Here is a 17911-nt window from a genome sequence, read left to right as displayed (position 1 = left end):
TTTTCCAATGTTAGCATTGATCTCAGTGTTGAACATGTACTATATGTTTGCTGTTTCATGTAACTCCCTGTTTTAAACCTTTAATTTCTCCTTATTGCCTTAAAAATAGAATACAACCCCTCAGCATGTTAGGTAAGCCTTTTGTGATTTAAGTCTACACTGTCCTGTGTGATAGCCACTGCCAAATATTTTGAGCACTTGAAATGTAACTAGTATGAACTGAGATGTACTTAAAAGTAAAATACACATTAGATTTCAATGACTTAGCAAGAAAGCAATGATGTAAAAGCTCTCATCAATAATTATTTATTATTTTGATTACATGTTGAAATGACATTTCAGTCATATTAAAGTAAATACAGTTTGGTAAAATCAATTTCACCTTGTTTTTGCTTTTTAAAATATGGTTAATAGAAAACTTTAAATTACATACATGGCTTATATTTATGACTCATATATATTTTTAATATATTTTATTGATTATGCTATTACAGTTGTCCCATTTCCCCCCTTCTCTCCCCTCCCCCCTGTACCCACCTCCCACCCACATTTCCCCCCTTTAGTTCATGTCCATGTGTCATACTTATGAGTTCTTTAGCTTCTACATTTCCCATACTATTCTTGCCCTCCCCCTATTTTCAACCTACATTCTATGCTACTTATTCTCTATACCTTTTCCCCCTCTCTCTTCCTCCCACCCCCCTGCTGCTAACCCTCCATGTGCCCTCCATTTCTGTGGTTCTGTTCCTGTTCTAATTGTTTACTTAGTTTCTTTTGGTTTTGCTTTAGGTGCGGTTATTAATATTTGTGAGTTTGCTGTCCTTTTACTATACATGTTTTTTCTTTATCTTCTTTTCTTAGATAAGTCCCTTTAGCATTTCATAAAATAAGGGGTTGGTAATGATGAACTCCTTTAACTTGACCTTATCTGAGAAGCACTTTATCTGCCCTTCCATTCTAAATGAGAGCTTTGCTGGATAGAGCAATCTGGGATGTAGGTCCTTGTCTTTCATGACTTGGAATATTTCTTTCCAGCCCCTTCTTGCCTGTAAGGTCTCTTTGGAGAAATCAGTTGACAGTCTGATGGGAACTCCTTTGCAGGTTACTGTCTCCTTATCTCTCGCTGCTTCTAGGATTCTCTCCTTCATTTTTACCTTGGCTAATGTAATTATGATGTGCCTTGGTGTGTTTCTTCTTGGGTCCAACTTCTTTGGGGCTCTCTGAGCTTTTTGGATTTCTTGGAAGACTGTTCCCTTTGCCAGATTGGGGAAGTTCTCCTTTATTATTTGTTCAAATACATGCTCAATCTGTTGCTTTTCCCCTTCCCCTTCTGGTACCCCTATAATTTGGATATTGGAATGTTTAAAGGTGTCTTGGATGCTCTTAATCTTTTCCTCGATTTTTTGAATTCTTATTTCATCATGTTTTCCTGCTTGGTTGATTCTATCTTCCTTCTGGTCCACTGTATTGTTCTGAGACTCAGATTCCTTCCTTTCACTATTGGCTCTCCTCTGTATATCTTCCTGCATCTCTTTTATGGTAACCTGCATCCTTTCATTTAAATTGCGCCCAAAATCAACCAATTCCGTGAGCTTTCTGATCACCAGTGTTTTGAACTGCACATCTGATAGACTGGCTATTTCTTGGTCGCTCAAAAGGATGAGTCCTGGGGGACTGATCTGCTCTGTTGAAAACATATTTTTCCCCTGTCTCTCCTTTTTTTTCCCCCCCCGGTCTGGTTGCTCTTGTTACGGTGGGGGGTGGAGGCTTAGGTGTTCACCTGGGCTGGGCACCCCAGTCGCTAGAATGTGATGTTATATGTGGGGGCGGGGTGGGAGCGGGAGCGGGGACGGGAGAAAACAATGGCGGTAGTTCCATTCTCCTGGACTTAGACCCTTCTCTGGGCTCCCAGGCTGCGAGCTCTGCCCTGGTCCACAATCGCTACCCCTCTGGGTCTGCCAGCCACAGCTTGCATACTCAGGGATCAACGCTGCGTTCTTGCGCCCCGGATGGCTGTCGCGCCGATTTCGCACCAAACTTTCCCCGACCTCTGTGTGCCGCCGACCCGAGCCAGCCCCATGCCCGCCAGGCTCGTCTTCTCCTACCAGTCCAGATGAACGCGTCTACTTCAACTTCTTGGCTGCCCGACTTCCATTCAGATAAATCCTCTGCCAGATCTGGGCGTTATTCTGACTGTAAATTATTGTTGTAAATTATTGCTGTTCTAATCTTGGTTGTGCGAGGAAGTACGGTGCGTCCACCTATTCCTCTATCTTGCCAGAAGTCCTATGACTCATATTTTTGATGACAGAGATGCTCAAGCCCCCTTCCCACCTCATATCCCTTGTTTTCCACATCCACCTTTTTTCCACCCTTAAAAAGTCTCTGTGCTGTCTTCCAAAACACATGCTAATCTCTCACTTCAATACCTTTGCAGCTTTGCCTGGCATACTTGCTCTTAGCACAGTCCCTGGAAAAAGCTAACTCACTGCACTCCACCTTAGACCACTCCCTCCCAAGACCTATTTTAGATGTCCTGTGTCTGTAATACCACATGTTCCTCAAGAAGCTTTATTTAGGACTCACACACTGTATTGTACTACTTGGTTTACTTTTGCCACTTTTTTTTGTAGATTTTATTTATTTGTTTTTAGAGAGAGGGGAAGGGAAGGAGAAAGAGAGGGAGAGAAACATCAGTGTGTGGTTGCCTCTTGCACAGCCCCTACTGGGGACCTGGCTCACAACCCAGATATGTATCCTGACTGGCAATCAAACTGGTGACCCTTTGGTTCTCAGGCCCATGCTCAATCCACTGAGCTACACCAGCCAAGGCTACTTTTGCCTCTTTTAAAACTGGAACTGAGCCTTTCTGGCTCTCCTGCATTAAACACAGTTTATGGTTTAGAATATCTCTTAATTTTTGTTGAGCGAATACAAGAAGGACCTAGTTGAAAAGCAAATTTAAAGGGAAACTTTTAGACCTTTTTCTTTGAATCTGGACAATAACTTTAACTCAAACATACTATCCGAGACACCCCTTCCCCTTCACCCTCTTACCAAGTCAAAATGAAGTCCATAATCAACCAAAAATCCTTCCACTCTTCCCCCAGAAATGAACAAATAAAAATACCAACCCCCAATAGAAACCATTACAGAGTTTCATGTAAAACTATTAAACATTTATTTTTAAAAGGTTAACTTTCATAAAACAAAAACCAAAAAACTCAGTGTTATCTGGTCATCACTCTAATGTCAGAAGGTCATGGGAAAATAACTGCCTCTTATAAACAGCTGGGAAAAGCTGTGGAAGAAAGTGACATGCCCTGGCTGGTGTGGCTCAGTGGATTGAACACAGGAGTGGGAACCAAAGGGTCACAGGTTTGATTCTCAGTCAAGGCACATGCCTGGGTTTTGGGCCAGGTCCCCTGTAGGCAGCGCACAAAAGGCAACTACACATTGATGTTCCTCCTCCTTTTTTTCTCCCTCCCTTCCCCTCTCTCAAAATAAGTAAAAAAAAATTTAAAAAGGAAAGTGACAATGTCTTCTCAAGACAATCATTAATTCATTTTTTATCAAAAACTTAACTTTTCACTTGAAGACAGGGTGTTTCTGCAACAGTGGCTTCCTCTTTCGTACTCAGAAAGGTCGATAAAGTCTCTGGTAACCACTACCAAAAGCAGCCGCCTGGTTTAGTTGCACATTGTAAATAGCAAATGCAGTTCTGATGGTTGAGTCCCATGGTTACATACAACAACATACTTTCTACCACCATAGCTATTAAAAACTGGCTGGTTATTGTAGGCATCACAGAAATGGCCATACAATTTGATCAGCAAAATTAAAGCCTTGGTTGCAGGCTGAGATGGAAATGGAGACAAGTATCATAAAAGGGTTTCTGACATCTCTGATTGTCCCACAAACATTTTGGTTGACTCCGCAAGCATTTGGACTTTTGAGGAACTCTCCTCCTTCCCAGTGATTGCCTAGCCCGGGAAAGGGAACACCTCCACCCACCTTCCGTTGTGGCTTTCAAGTTTCATTGTCCATGGCAATTTTAGCTTCACACCACCTGGAGCCAATAAGATGATATCTGGTTTCTAACAGCCTCCTCACTGGGGTGTCATCAGTATAGGTAATAAAAGAAAAACCTCATCTATTTGTTCTTGGACAAACTGGCAGCTCAATATTATCAATCAATCCAAATGTCCCAAAGTACTCTCTGCTTTTTTCTTCAAACACCTTAGGGTTCACCCCACCCACGAAAACCTTTTTCAGAGGGAATTTTAATTCCAAGGTTTGAGCCCTTGTAAGTTCCAATTTCCTGCCATCCACTTTGTGCTATTTGACTTGGAGCACCTTGTCAACGGCAGCACTGTCTTTGAAAAGCACAAACCTGAACCCTCTGGATACTCCTGCTTCTGAGTGGGTTTCAATAGTAAAATGGATAATCTCACCATATTGGGGCAAATATTCAAAAAGAGCTTCCTTACTGCTTTTACAAGAGAGTCCCCCAATGAATATTTTTCTGGCCATATGCTAAACCTTGCTGGTCTCGATTCTGAAGTTTTAAAGGGAGTTTTACTTTGAGTTTGCTCATCACATAGCTGAGGCAGGCCATTTTCTTGAGGTTGACAGCTTTGGGGCTTTCTGGGAAAACCCGTGCTTGATCCTTAACTGTTAGAGAGGGGACAGCATGGCAATAAGTGCTGGAGGGGATGCAACAAAGATGTAATGACCTGAGACCAAGGGAGTGAGTGATTGGAAGTTTTGAAATGAGCAGTCAGGAAAATTCATGGTTTTATCAAAGCCATGATTGCCACACAGAAGTTGGCTTGCCATCAGGCATTTATTTATTATACTGTCCTTAACACGTTAGTCCTCCACAAAAGGAAAGTTTGCTGAGAGCACAAGCACCTTGCTCTCTTCAGGTAGTAGCTCTCTCAAATTTGGTTAAACTATTTTTTTTTTGTCTTTCAGATGGACATTGCCTGTGTAAGTGATCACTTTTTCATTGCCTTCTTTAGATAATTTCCTATTCCATTGCTTTATTTGGGGGCAGAGTTGGGAAAAGAGTTGGAAAGGACATAGAATAGAAAGTAGATTACAGGAAAAGCAACTTCCTATGCTAAAACATTTTAAATAATAGCAATGTTGAGATAGAATTTACATACCATACAATTTGACATTCTGAAGTTTTTCATATATTTACAGAATTATGTGATTGCCAAACATAATCACCACCATTTCATTTTATAAACCATTTGTCTCCTCCTCAAAAGAATTTTTTTTTACCTCATTAATCAGTCACTCCTCATTTTCCCCTCAACCTTCCCAAATCAGATAATCTGTGGCCTTTTGTGTCCGGCTTCTTTCACTTCAAACATTGATTCCTAGGTTCTTCCATGTCATGCCATGTTTCAGTATTCCATTCATTTTTTATAGGTGAATAGTATTCCATTGCATTGATATATCACATTTTGAATACCCATTTCTCTAAAATAATATTTGAAAGTGTTGATACTCTGATAGTATTCCACATCTGTGTCATAGTTAAAATAAGTACAAGGGATTCTTTTCTGGAAGTCATTTGCATTTCTGAATTCTGGCACCATCCATCGGTGCACTTAGGATTCGTCAAAATTGTCCAGTCTATTGAGATGTTATTTAATATTAGCTTAACTGTTACTTACATATGAAGACCAAATGTCAGATTCTTCAGCTCAGTTTGGCTATTTTAAGGTGGGCACCCCTTAACCCCTGTATTGTTCGAATGTCAACTGGATTAGCTTTTAGGGGGAAGTGCTGTTATTCCTCTACAGCACATTCTCCCAGGCTCTGTATATATTATACTTGCGACTGAATAGTATTCCAGTGCATCAATTTCTGCAATTACTCATTTCTTTTAAAAAATCCTACTGTTAATAATAATGCCTATTTATTCTGTCTGCAAATGTATACTCACCATCATTGGGAGATAAGTAAAATGAAACTGCTTTAAAAATACCCTCAGTGAAATAAAATCATACAGAAACTGAATCATTTAACAACAAAGGTAAAGCAAAATGTTTAGGGAAAAAAACTCTGACTCACACTTTAATCATAAGCTATTTGAAACCACAGCTGCTCCCACATTTTAGACGCTATTCCACATCCTCACGTTTTTGTTCATTATGAACATTCTTCCCCAAATGCCTTTATTGTCTCCTGAGCCAGAGACTGTTCCCATTCCAACTGCCTAACCCTTATAGCCTCTTCTAAGAGCCTCACCTCTGTAAAATGATCACACCTTTTTATACATCTTTATCAGGGAGCTTATAAATGCATTGGTCAGTGAGCCTCTCATTGGATGGGCACTGTGCCATACTTAACTTAAAGGTCTCAACACATAGGATAATACATATAATACTTAGCACAATAAAAAAGAAAAAAAAGGAACTCATTAAGTATTTACTGAAATAAGCTAAGCACTGGAGTTCTGAGGGACACAATTTTAAAAATCATTGGTCTAACTGCACTGTGAGTAGATAATCCAGCCACAGATTATGTCCTGAATGCTGATCTGTCACAAATTTGAAGATATGACCTATCATTCCTATGAAAGAGGCTGAAAGTTAGAAATTTTCTTATTTGGGGGTCATTTTTAAATCGACTGAGATAACCACAGAGTAGCCAGAGCTCCCTTCAGCTCCTGCTTTCACTAGAATGAAAATCTTAGAGTAATTATACCATCTGTGTATTTCTAAACTAATAAGGCACCTTAATGACTAGTTATTTACCTGTGGCTATCATTAGGCCATAGCTGAAGTCATAGTTTTGACCCCTGTGTGGGCTGCTTAGCTTTACTTGATTATATGACCGTACAGTGCACCCATTATACCAGTTCTTGGCATTGCAAATGCTTGTCCCCTGGTCACAAGGGACCACTGGGTCTAAGCATATCAATGAATCAGTGAAAAGACTATCTTCACTTGTGTATACAAAATTCAAAGAATTTAACCTACTGATCTTGGGTCAGTGGTGTCATCTTGGTACCTAAAAGACAACAAATTATTGCAATAATTACTTTTGAGGCAGTTTAAGGGAACATTTTTAAAAAGGTTATATCTACTCTTGGACCCCTAATAAAAATAATTACGCTCGCTGAGGTACTTTCCTCCCACACACATGCTCCAAGATCTTTAACTGTTTTAAATGTTTTCGAAGTAACTCCTTTTCACTTTAGTGTATGAAGAAATTAAGACCTGTGCTATTAGCTTTAGTTTTCCATGTTGATGTTGCCACAGAACATTTTTCTTATTTATTTTTAAATTATCTTAGTATTGCTCAAGTACAGTTGTCTCATTAACACCCCACCACTCCTCCTCACTCCAGCCATTCCCACCTTCCTCTCCTGATTCCACCCCCCCTTGGTTTTGTCCATGTGTCCCTTATACTTGTTCCTGAAAACCTTTCCCCCACTTTCCCCATTATCCCCACCCACTTCCTCCATGGTTACTGTCAGATTATTCTTAATTTCAATGACTCCAGTTATATTTTACTTGCTTGTTCATTAGATTCCACTTATAGGTGAGATCATATGGTATTTGTCTTTTACAACCTGACTTATTTCATTTAGCATAATGCTCTCCACTTCCATCCATGGTGTCACAAAAGGAAGGAGCTCCTTCTTTCTTTCTGCTGTGTAGTGTTCCATTGTGTAAATGTACCATAGTTTTTTGATCCACTCATTTACTGATGGGCACTTAGGTTGCTTCCAACTCTTGGCTATTGTAAATTGGGCTGCTACGAACATTGGGGCACATAGGTTATTTTCAATTAGTGTTTCAGAATTCTCAGGGTATAACCCCAGTAGTGGAATTGCCAGGTCAAAATGAAATTCCATTTTTAGTTTTCTGAGGAAATTCCACACTGTTTTCTACAGTGGCTGCACCAGTCTCCATTCCAAACAAAAGAGCACGAGGGTTCTTTTCACTCCACAACCTTGCCAGCACTTGTTTGTTGATTTGGTTATGATGGCCATTCTGACCAGTGTGAAGTGGTATCTCATTGTGGTTTTAATTTGCATCTCTCTGATAGTTAGTGATGCTGAGCATCTTTTCATATGTCTCTGAGCCCTCTGTATGTCCTGCTTGGAGAAGTGTCTGTTCAGGTCCTCTGCCCATTTTTAATTGGGTTTTTTGTCTTCCTGGAGTGGAGTCACGTGAGTTCTTTATATATTTTGGAGATCAAACCCTTGTCCAAGATATCATTTGCAAATATATTTTCACACACGGTTGGTTCCCTGTTCATCTTGCTAATGATTTCTTTGGCTGTGCAAAAGCTTTTTGTTTTGATGAAGTCCCATTTGTTTATTCTTTCCTTTATGTCCCTTGCTCTAGGGGACATATTGGTGAAAATATTGCTGCGTGAAATATCTGTGATTTTCCTGCCTATGTTCTCCTCTTGGACTTTTATGGTGTTGAGAATTATATTGAAGGCTTTTATCCACCTTGAATTTATTTTTGTGTCTGGTGTAAGTTGGTGGTTGATGTTCCTTTTTTCACATGTAGCTGTCCAAGTCTCCAAACACCACTTATTGAAGAGGCTATTTTTACTCCATTTTATGCTTCTTCCCCCTTGTCAAATGCTAATTGGCCATAGAAACTTGGGTTTATTTCTGGGCTCACTATTCTCTTCCATTGATCTATGTTTCTGTCCTTATGCCAGTACCAGGCTGTTTTGATTATGATGGCCTTGTAGTATAGTTTAGTGTCAGGCATTGTGATCCCTCCTGCTTTACTCTTTTTTCTCAAAATTGTGGTGGCTATTTGAAGTTGTTTATGGCTTCATATAAATTTTTGAAATGTTTTTTCTATATCTGTGAAATATGCCATTGTTATTTTAATAGGGATTATATTGAATCTATAAATTGTTTTGGGTAGTATGGACATTTTGATGATGTTAATTCTTCCAATCCATGAACACAATATGTGCTTCCATTTATTTGTGTCTTCCTTAATTTCTACTTCGTGTTGTTTACTTTTCTGAGTACAGGTCTTTTGCCTCCTTGGTTAGGTTTATTCCTAGGTATTTTATTTTAGTTTTTTTTGTTGCTGTAGCAAATGGAATTTTTTCCTTGTTCATTTCTGATATTTCATTGTTGCTGTACCAAAATTCCTTAGATTTCTGAATGCTGACTTTATATCCTGCTGATTTGCCAAATTTACTTATTAGGTTGGATAGTTTTTTGGTGGAGTCTGTAGTGTTTTCTATGTACACTATCATGTCATCTGCAAACAATGACAGTTTTACTTCCTTGTTTCCCATTTGTATGACCTTCATTTCTTTTTTCTTAAAGTTTTTAAAATTTATTTTTAGAAAGGGGAGTGGAGGGAGAAAGGAAGAGAGAAACATCAATATTTAGTTGTCTTTCATGTACCCCCAACTAGAGACATGGCCTGCAACCCTGGCGTATGCCTGAGACTGGTATTGAACTGGTAACCCTTTGCTCCGCAGGTGGATGCTCAGTCCACTGGGTCATATCAACCAAGGAGGTATGCCTTTCATTTTTTTCTTTTTGTCTGATTGCTATGGCTAGGACTTCCAATACTATGTTGAATAGGAGTGGTGAAAGTGGACATTCTTGTCTTGTTCCTGATCTTAGTGTGAAAACTTTTAGTTTTTGCCCATTGAGTATGATGTTAGCTGTAGGCCTCTTGCATATGGCCTTTATTATGTTGAGGAATGCTCCCTCTATTTCCACTTTGCTGAGTGTTTTTATCATAAATGGGTGCTGTACCTTATCAAATGCTTTTTTTCCACATTTATTGATATGATCATGTGATATTTGTCTTTTCTTTTGTTTATGTGATGTATTACATTTATTGATTTGTGAATATTGTGCCATCCTTGCATTCCTGGGATGAATCTGACTTGATCATGGTATATGATCCTTTTGAAGTATTGCTGGATGCAGTTTGCCAATATTTTGTTGAGGATTTTAGCATCTACGTTCATCACCGATATTGGACTGTAGTTTTCTTTCTTTGCTGCCTCTTTGTCTGGTTTGGAAATTAGGAGGATGTTGGCCTGATAAAAAGAATTTGGTAGTCTTCCCTTTTCTTGGATTTTTTGTAATAATCTGAGAAGGATAGGAGTTACCTCTTCCTTAAATGTTTTGTAAAATTTCCCTGTGAAACCATCCAGTCTAGGGCTTCTGTGTGCTGGCAGAGAAGGTTTTTTTAAATTTATTTATTTTTTTTTACTGCTTTGATTTCAGCAGCTGTTGTTGGTCTGTTCAGGCTTTCTGCTTCTTCATTTAATTTTGGAAGATTATGTTTTTCTGCAATTTCTCCATTTCACCTAGGTTTTCTAATTTCTTGGTATATAGTTGTTCTTAGTAATTTCTTACAATCCTTTGTATTTTTGTAGTATCAATTGTGGTTACTCCTCTTTCACTTCTGATTTTATTTATTTGGGTCTACTCTGATTTTTTCTTGATCGGTTTGCTTAAAGTCATGTCAATTTTGTTTATCTTTTCAAAGAACCAGCTCCTGGATTTATCAGTCTTTTGAATTGTTCTTCTAGTGTCTATGTCATTTAATTTTGCTCTGATCTTGATTATTTTCTTCCTCATACTCACTCTGGGCTCTGTTGTTGTTGTTCCAGTTCTTGTAGATGTAGGGTTAGGTTATTTATTTGAAATATTTCTATCTTTTTTAGGAAGGCCTGTATCACTATGAACTTCCCTTTCAAGAATATATTTTCTGTGTTCCATAAGTTTTGGACTGTTGTGTGTTCATTTTCACTTGTTTCCAGAAACTTTTTGATTTCTTCCTTGATTTCATTATTAACCCATTCATTGTTTAATAGCATGCTATTCAGTTCCCATGAGTTTGAAGATTTTTGAATTTTTTCCTTGAGGTTGGTTTCTAGTTTCAGGCTTTTGTGGTTCAAGAAAATGCTTGATCTAATTTCAATTTCCTTGAATTCATTGAGGCTTGATTTGTGTCCTGTCATGTGGTCTATGTTTGAGTATATTCCATGTGCATTTTGCTTCTTTGGGATGAAAAGATATATATGTAAAATCTCAGTTATGTCCATTTGATCTAATGTGTCATTCTGTTGCACAATACCCTTATGATATTTTGTTTGGAAGATCTCTCCATTGTTGAGAGTGGGGTTTTAACATTCCTTACTGTATTTGTGTTGCTGTCTATATCTTTGATGAAGACTTCCAAAAATTTCATTATATAGTTGGGTGTTCCTATGTTGAGTACATATGCGTTTACAATATTTATGTCTTCCTTATGGACATAAGTATTCCCTTGAGTATTTTGAAGTTTCTTTCTGTGTCTGTTTTTTATGACTTTTGTTTTGAAGTTTGTCTGATATAGGTACTGCTACCTAGGCATTTTTTTTCCTGTCCGTTTGCTTGAAATATTTTTTCTAACCCTTCAGTTTAAGTCTGTGTAGGTCTTTTGGTCTGATGTGGGTCTCTTGTAGGTAGCATATGTGCAGGTCATGCTTTCTTACCCATTCTTTTGATTGGAGAATTTAATCCATTCACATAAGGTTATTATTGATAAGTACTTATTCATTGCCATTACCTGCATTCCTCTGTCTCTCACTGTTTTTCTTCCTGTTCTTAAAGCAGTCCATTTAGCATATCTTGCAATGCTGATTTGGTTGAGTTGTGTTCTTTGAGCTTTCTTTTGTCTGCGGAGCTCCTTATTTCACCTTCTATTTTAGTTGAGAGTCTTGCTGGGTAGAGTTGTCTCAGTTGCAGGTGTTTGTTTTTCATTACTAAGAATATTTCTTGCCGTTCCCTTGTGGCTTGTATTGTTTACATTGAGAATTGACCTGCTAGCCTTATCAGGGCTCCCTTATATGTTACTTTCTGTTTCTCTCTTGCTACCTTTAGGATTCTCTCTTTGTCTTTGAATTTTGCCATATTTTAAATTATTTATTTTTAATTACTTTGTTGTTGTTCAATTACATTTGTCCGCATTTTCTCCTCACCACTCCCCTTTTACCCCAGTCAAACCCACCTCCCTCCCTTGCTTCCACCCTCCCCCTTGGTTTTGTCCATGTGTCCTTTATAGTTGTTCCTGAAAACCCTTCTTCCCACTGCCCCCTCCCCTCTGGCTATTGTAAGATTGTCCTTAATTTCAATGTCTCTGGTTATATTTTGTTTGCTTTGTTCTTTTGCTGATTATGTTCCAGTTAAAGGTGAGATCATATGATATTTGTCCCTCACTGCCTGGCTTATTTTACTTAGCATAATGATCTCCAGTTCCATCCATACTGTTGCAAAGGGTATAAGCTCCTTCTTTCTTTCTGCTACATAGAATTCCATTGTGTAAATGTACCATAGTTTTTTGATCCATTCATTTACTGATGGGCACCTAGGTTGCTTCGAGCACTTGGCTATTGTAAATTGTGCTGCTATGAGCATTGGGGTGCATAGGTTCTTTTGGATTGGTGATTCAGGGCTCTGAGGGTATAATCCCAGCAGTGGAATTGCTGGGTCAAAAGGCAGTTCCATTTTTAGGTTTCTGAGGAAATTCCATACTGTTTTCCACAGTGGCTGTACCAGTCTGCATTCCCACCAACAGTGCACTAGGGTTCCCTTTTCTCCACATCTTCTCCAACACTTGTTTGTTGATTTGTTTATGTTGGCCATTATTACCAGTGTGAAGTGGTATCTCATTGTGGTTTTAATTTTCACCTCTCTGATGCTAGTGATGCTGAGCATATTTTCATATGTCTCTGGGTCCTCTGTATGTCCTCCTTGGAGAAGTGTCTATTCAAGTCTTTTGCCCATTTTTAATTTTTTTTGTCTTCTTAGAGTGGAGTCATGTGAGTTTTTTATATATTTTTTTGAGCTAATCTTTGTCTAAGGTATCATTGGCAACTATGTTTTTCCATATAGTTGGTTCTCTTTTCACTCTAATGCTTTTTTCTTTAGCCATTCAGAAGCTTTTTAATTTAATGAGGTCCCATTTGTTTATTCTTTCCTTTATGTCCCTTGGAATTTTGCCATTTTAATTATGATGTTTCTTGGACTGGGCCTCTTTGGGTGCCTGTTGATTGGGACCTTCTCTGCTTCCTGGACTTGTGTGGTTTGTTTCTCTCATCAAATTAGGGAACTTTTCCATGATTACTTTTTCAAATAGGTTTTCTATTTCTTGCTCTTCTTCTCCTTCTGATATCCCTATTGTATGGATATTATGTTTCATGTTGTCCTGCAGTTCCCTTAACCCCTTTTTGTTCTTTTTGAGTCTTTTTTCTGTTTCTTGCTTTTTCTGGCAGTTTTTTTCTACCTTGTCCTACAGCTTGCTGATTCAATCCTCTGTTTCATCTAGCCTGCTTTTGATTCCTTCTACTGTGTTTTTCAATTCAGAAATTGTATTCTTCATTTTCTCTTGGCCTTTGTTGATGGTTTCTATGTCCTTTTTTATGCTGATATATTTTGCAGTAAGTTCTTCATAGTTTCCCTGTAGCTTTTGATAATTCACACTGAGCTCATTGAGCTTCCTTATAATCATTGCTTTGAACTCAAGATGTGATAGTTTACTTGCATCTATTTTATTTAGGACTCTTTCTGAGGATTCTTCCTTTCTTTTTGATTGTGGGTTGTTTCTTTGTTTTCCCTTTATTTGTGAGGTTCTTCTTGTTTGCTTGTGCTTCCTAAATTAATCTGTTTTTACTTCTTGACTTTTGGTGTGAACTTCTATAGTAGGAGACCTATGTGATTCAGTGGTGTAGTCTCTTCGATCACCTGAACTAGATGCTCTTGGGATGCACTTTATGCCATTTATGTTAGTTCTCTGGATGTAATTGCATTTTGATTGTTGTTGCGTCATTATTTTGTGGGTCCTTCCTCCAGCTGATTGACTGAGGCTCACTTCACTCACCACATACTATCTGGTGTTGTGCAGGTGCTGATAGGTTGCACCGAAGCTGATTCTTCTGTCTGTCCAAGGTCAGAAGGCTTCTCTCTTGCTATTGCTGAGTTGTTTGTTCCAGGTGTTTTATCCACAATTGATTTGTAATTCCAGATTGGATCTTGACATCACCCCACAATTGCATCAAAACCTCTCTCAGCTTGCATTATTGGCCATATGAAGTAGGAGTTGTATCTTGTATAACAGCTTTGATCTCTGTATAGGCCACTATTTCCAAATTGGCCAGGCAATCTCCTTATGTTCACAATGTCTCATGAGTTGGTACCTCAACTTAAATCTGCATACTTGTCATAGTCAGCAAGCCAGAGGGCAGGTGGTGGGTTACTGGATCAGGTGGGAAGTGAAAGGTGACCTTGGTCTGGATGCGAGCTCACTGGTATAACCATAGGCAGCATTGGGATGCACATGGCTCTCTTCCTGCTTTGCATCATCTCAGTGAGGCTGGAGTCAACTTTTTTTTATTTGATCTTTATTATATTTTTCCATTACTATTAAGGCCCCTCATACTACCCTCTCCCCAACACCATACTGTTATCCATGTCCCTGAGTTCTTTTTCCTTTTTGTTTAATTCCTCCAATCTCGAATCCCTCCCAGATAGCTGTGCTCTATTCTCCATCTATGAGTGTGTCTCTGTTTTGCTGGTTAGTTCAGTCTGTTCTTTAGATTCCACATAGACACTTCTCCAAAGAGGACATACACATGGCAGACAGGCATATGAAAAGATGCTCAAGGTCACTAATCATCAGAGAAATGCAAATTAAAGTCACAATGAGATACCATCTCACAACTGTCAGAATGACTATCATCAATACATCAACAAACAGCAAGTGATGGTGAAAATGTGGAGAAAGGGAACCCTTTTACACTGTTGGTGGAAATGCAGACTGATGCAGCCACTGTGGAAAGCAGTATGGAGATTCTTCAAAATGTTAGAAATAGAACTTCCTTTTGATATAGTGATCCCACTTCCAGGAATATGTCAGAAGGAACCCAAAACACTAATGCAAAAGAACATAAGCACCCTTATGTTCATTGAAGCATTATTTACAATTGCCAAGATATGGAAACAACCCAATGTCTATCAGTAGATGAGTGGACAAAACAACTATGGAACATTTGCACAACGGAATACTATTTGGCCATAAAAAAGAAGAAAATTTTACCCTTTGTGACTGTATGGATGAATCTGGTGAACATTATGTTAAGTGAAATAAGCCAGTCAGAGAAAGAAAAAAAACTGATTATTAAAACTGGAAATGTCACTGGGTCTATTAACTGGTAGGAATCATTTCAGCATTTTATGAGTCCTAGCATAACTACTTAAGAAACACCCATATTCTTTAAAGTTTTGGTGAGCTTGGATATGGAAATTTTAAATCTTCTTTTGTAAAATTTATTCATCATGAAGCTGTTGTGGAAAATACTATTCCCAATATTAAGCGGAGTGTTCTGGAGCATTTTGTTTATTCAGTTAGAGACAGAAGAGAAAGGAGAAAGCTCCTACCATTCACCCAGAAATATTAATGTCTTCAGAGAATTTTATCTGGTTACTACCTAGGAATGAAGAGTCAGAGGGAAGCATAGCCCAGAAAATGCCTGTCTCTTCAACTACCAGTCATAACAGTCAAACAACCATGCTACACACACAAAAAATCTCTAAGGACTCCAATAATTCTTTGTCAGCTCCTCATGCAAATAGCAAAACAGAGGAAGAAAAAAATGGCATCGCACTGACAGGTCTGTCTCAGTTAGTTGGGCATCAACTCACAAAGTGAAAAGTTGCTGGTTGGAATCCTAGCTAGGGCATATGCCTGGGCTATGGGTTCAGTCCCCAATTGGGTCATACACAAGGCAAGAAATTGATGTTTCTCTCCCCTTCCCCACTTTCCAAAAAAATAAATATATGACATCTTTTTCTTTAAAGTGGTATCTAGAGAGTCTGTAGAAGAAAGAGGCCCAGTGCAAGAGTCTAGCAATGAAGCTGCCAGGCCAAGGAATGCAGAGAAGAATGGTGATGCTGAAAATGCAAATTCTCAACCAGAAAAAAACAATGAATAGTCACACAGAAAAAAAGGAATGTGCATCTCCTCCTTAGAAAAATGAAGGAGGTGGAAACCATAACAAAAACTAAAAATCCTGGAAATGCAGTTTCTTAGGATGATGTACTATCAGAGTAAATTATCAGAAACCCACAAATATGTTTAGATGCAGGAAGAAAAAAAATGCTGTACAGTTTATCCTAAAGAGGAGAGAGAGGTCACATTTAAAATTTTAGACACCTGTTTGTGATTTGTGTTGTAAGCATTTTGTTGTTATTTTTTTTTATTTGGGTGACAATAAGTCACCAAAAAATTTGTGTGTGTATGTGCTGTTGTGTGTGTGAGTATAAGAAAGAAAGCAAGTGAAGCAACCAGTTCATAATTGAATCTGGTGAATGGTGTTCCAGTGTTATTTATTCTATCCTAGCTTCTTTTCTTAATGTTTGAATTTTTTCCAAATAAAAGTAAAAATCAAGTGAATTGATTATTCATCTCTTTCCCCTCCCCAACACATACACGCAGACACACACAATGCTAATTTTGTTTGGTTTATCTTGTTTATGTACCTATAACTTCTTTGGGTGCAAGTATACTTCCACCCGGAAACCTAAGCTAGAAACTTGGAAAGTTTATTTCACTTGTCCTTTAGCACTCTCAGCAAATACACCAATCATCCAGAGACTTTACTATGCTTCTGTAGGCAATGTCATTAAAATATAAGTGTTCCCTAAATCAATTTATACATGTGTAATTTGTTTAAAATACCAATAATTTTAAACTAGACAAGCTGATTCTAGAATTTATATGAAAATAAGCAAATAATCATCACAGAAAATAGGAAAAAGAAAAGCAAGCATGAGAAATCAGCCCTACTAGACATTAAAATTTAATATAAAGCCTCAAAATAAAACACAGCCATATTTTGTATGAATTTACAGACAGATCAATGCAACAGAATAGAAATGCAGAAACTGGACCAATGCATAGTGACATGGAAAGATACAGAACAGACAAATTAACAGTGGTTAAATATGAAGCGTGAGGTAGGAACAAGGTACAGGAGTAGTAGGCAGAATTTCAACCACATACTTATTTGTACTTGCTCATTTTTGAACCATGTGAATATATTCAAAAAGTTAAACAAAATAATTAAATGTAAATATTAAAACATTTAAAGTCACTGAGTTGTAATGGTGCCAGAGTGAGAGAGTAGTCAACCCCTTTCATGAGCTTAGTCTCAAGACTGTATTTTGAATTCATCCAAATTGGACAAGAAAAAACTAGTGGCTGTACATTCGGAGTCATATTTCAAAGAGCATCAGCTAACAGTTGTTTTAAATATATTTAATTCATAGTCTCATCTAAAAGAATCTAACTTTTAAATGCATTATATGAAACATATATTCTATAACAGCATCACATTAAAAATCACCAGTCTAATGAGATACCATTTCTCAAAAGTCAAAATGACCATCATAAACAAATCAACAAACAACAACTGCTGGTGAGGTTGTAGAGAAAATGGAACCCTAGTGCACCATAGGTGGGAATGCAGACTGGTGCAGCCACTGTGGAAAACAGTATGGAATTTCCTCAGAAAACTAAAAATGGAACTGCCTTTTGACCCAGCAATTCCACTGCTAGGATTATATCCTAAGAACCCTGAAACACCAATCCAAAAGAACCCATGCACCCCAATGTTCATAGCAGCACAATTTATAATAGTCAAGTGCTGAGAGCAACCTAAGTGCCCATCAACAAATGAGTAGATCAAAAAATGATGGTACATTTAAACAATGGAATACTACACAGTGGAGAGAAAAAAGGAGCTCCTACCCTTTGCAACAGCATGGATGGAAATGGAGAGCATTATTCTAAGTGAAATAAGCCAGGCAGTGAAAGACAAATGCCATATGATCTCA

At 38.1% G+C, this 17911-nt stretch overlaps 2 pseudogenes; one reads left to right on the top strand and one right to left on the bottom strand.

Moving 5' to 3' along the window:
- Positions 1-4029: 4029 nt before the first annotated feature.
- Positions 4030-4533, bottom strand: LOC114504845 (annotated as a pseudogene).
- Positions 4534-14311: 9778 nt separating this feature from the next.
- LOC114504847 lies at positions 14312-16106 on the top strand (annotated as a pseudogene).
- The last annotated feature ends 1805 nt before the right edge of the window (positions 16107-17911 follow it).

This window comes from Phyllostomus discolor, chromosome X, assembly GCF_004126475.2.
Source record: "Phyllostomus discolor isolate MPI-MPIP mPhyDis1 chromosome X, mPhyDis1.pri.v3, whole genome shotgun sequence".
Classification (NCBI taxonomy): Eukaryota; Metazoa; Chordata; class Mammalia; order Chiroptera; family Phyllostomidae; genus Phyllostomus; species Phyllostomus discolor.
The sequence above is the reverse complement of the archived record's forward strand: the minus strand, read 5'-3'. Positions and strand labels throughout refer to the sequence as shown.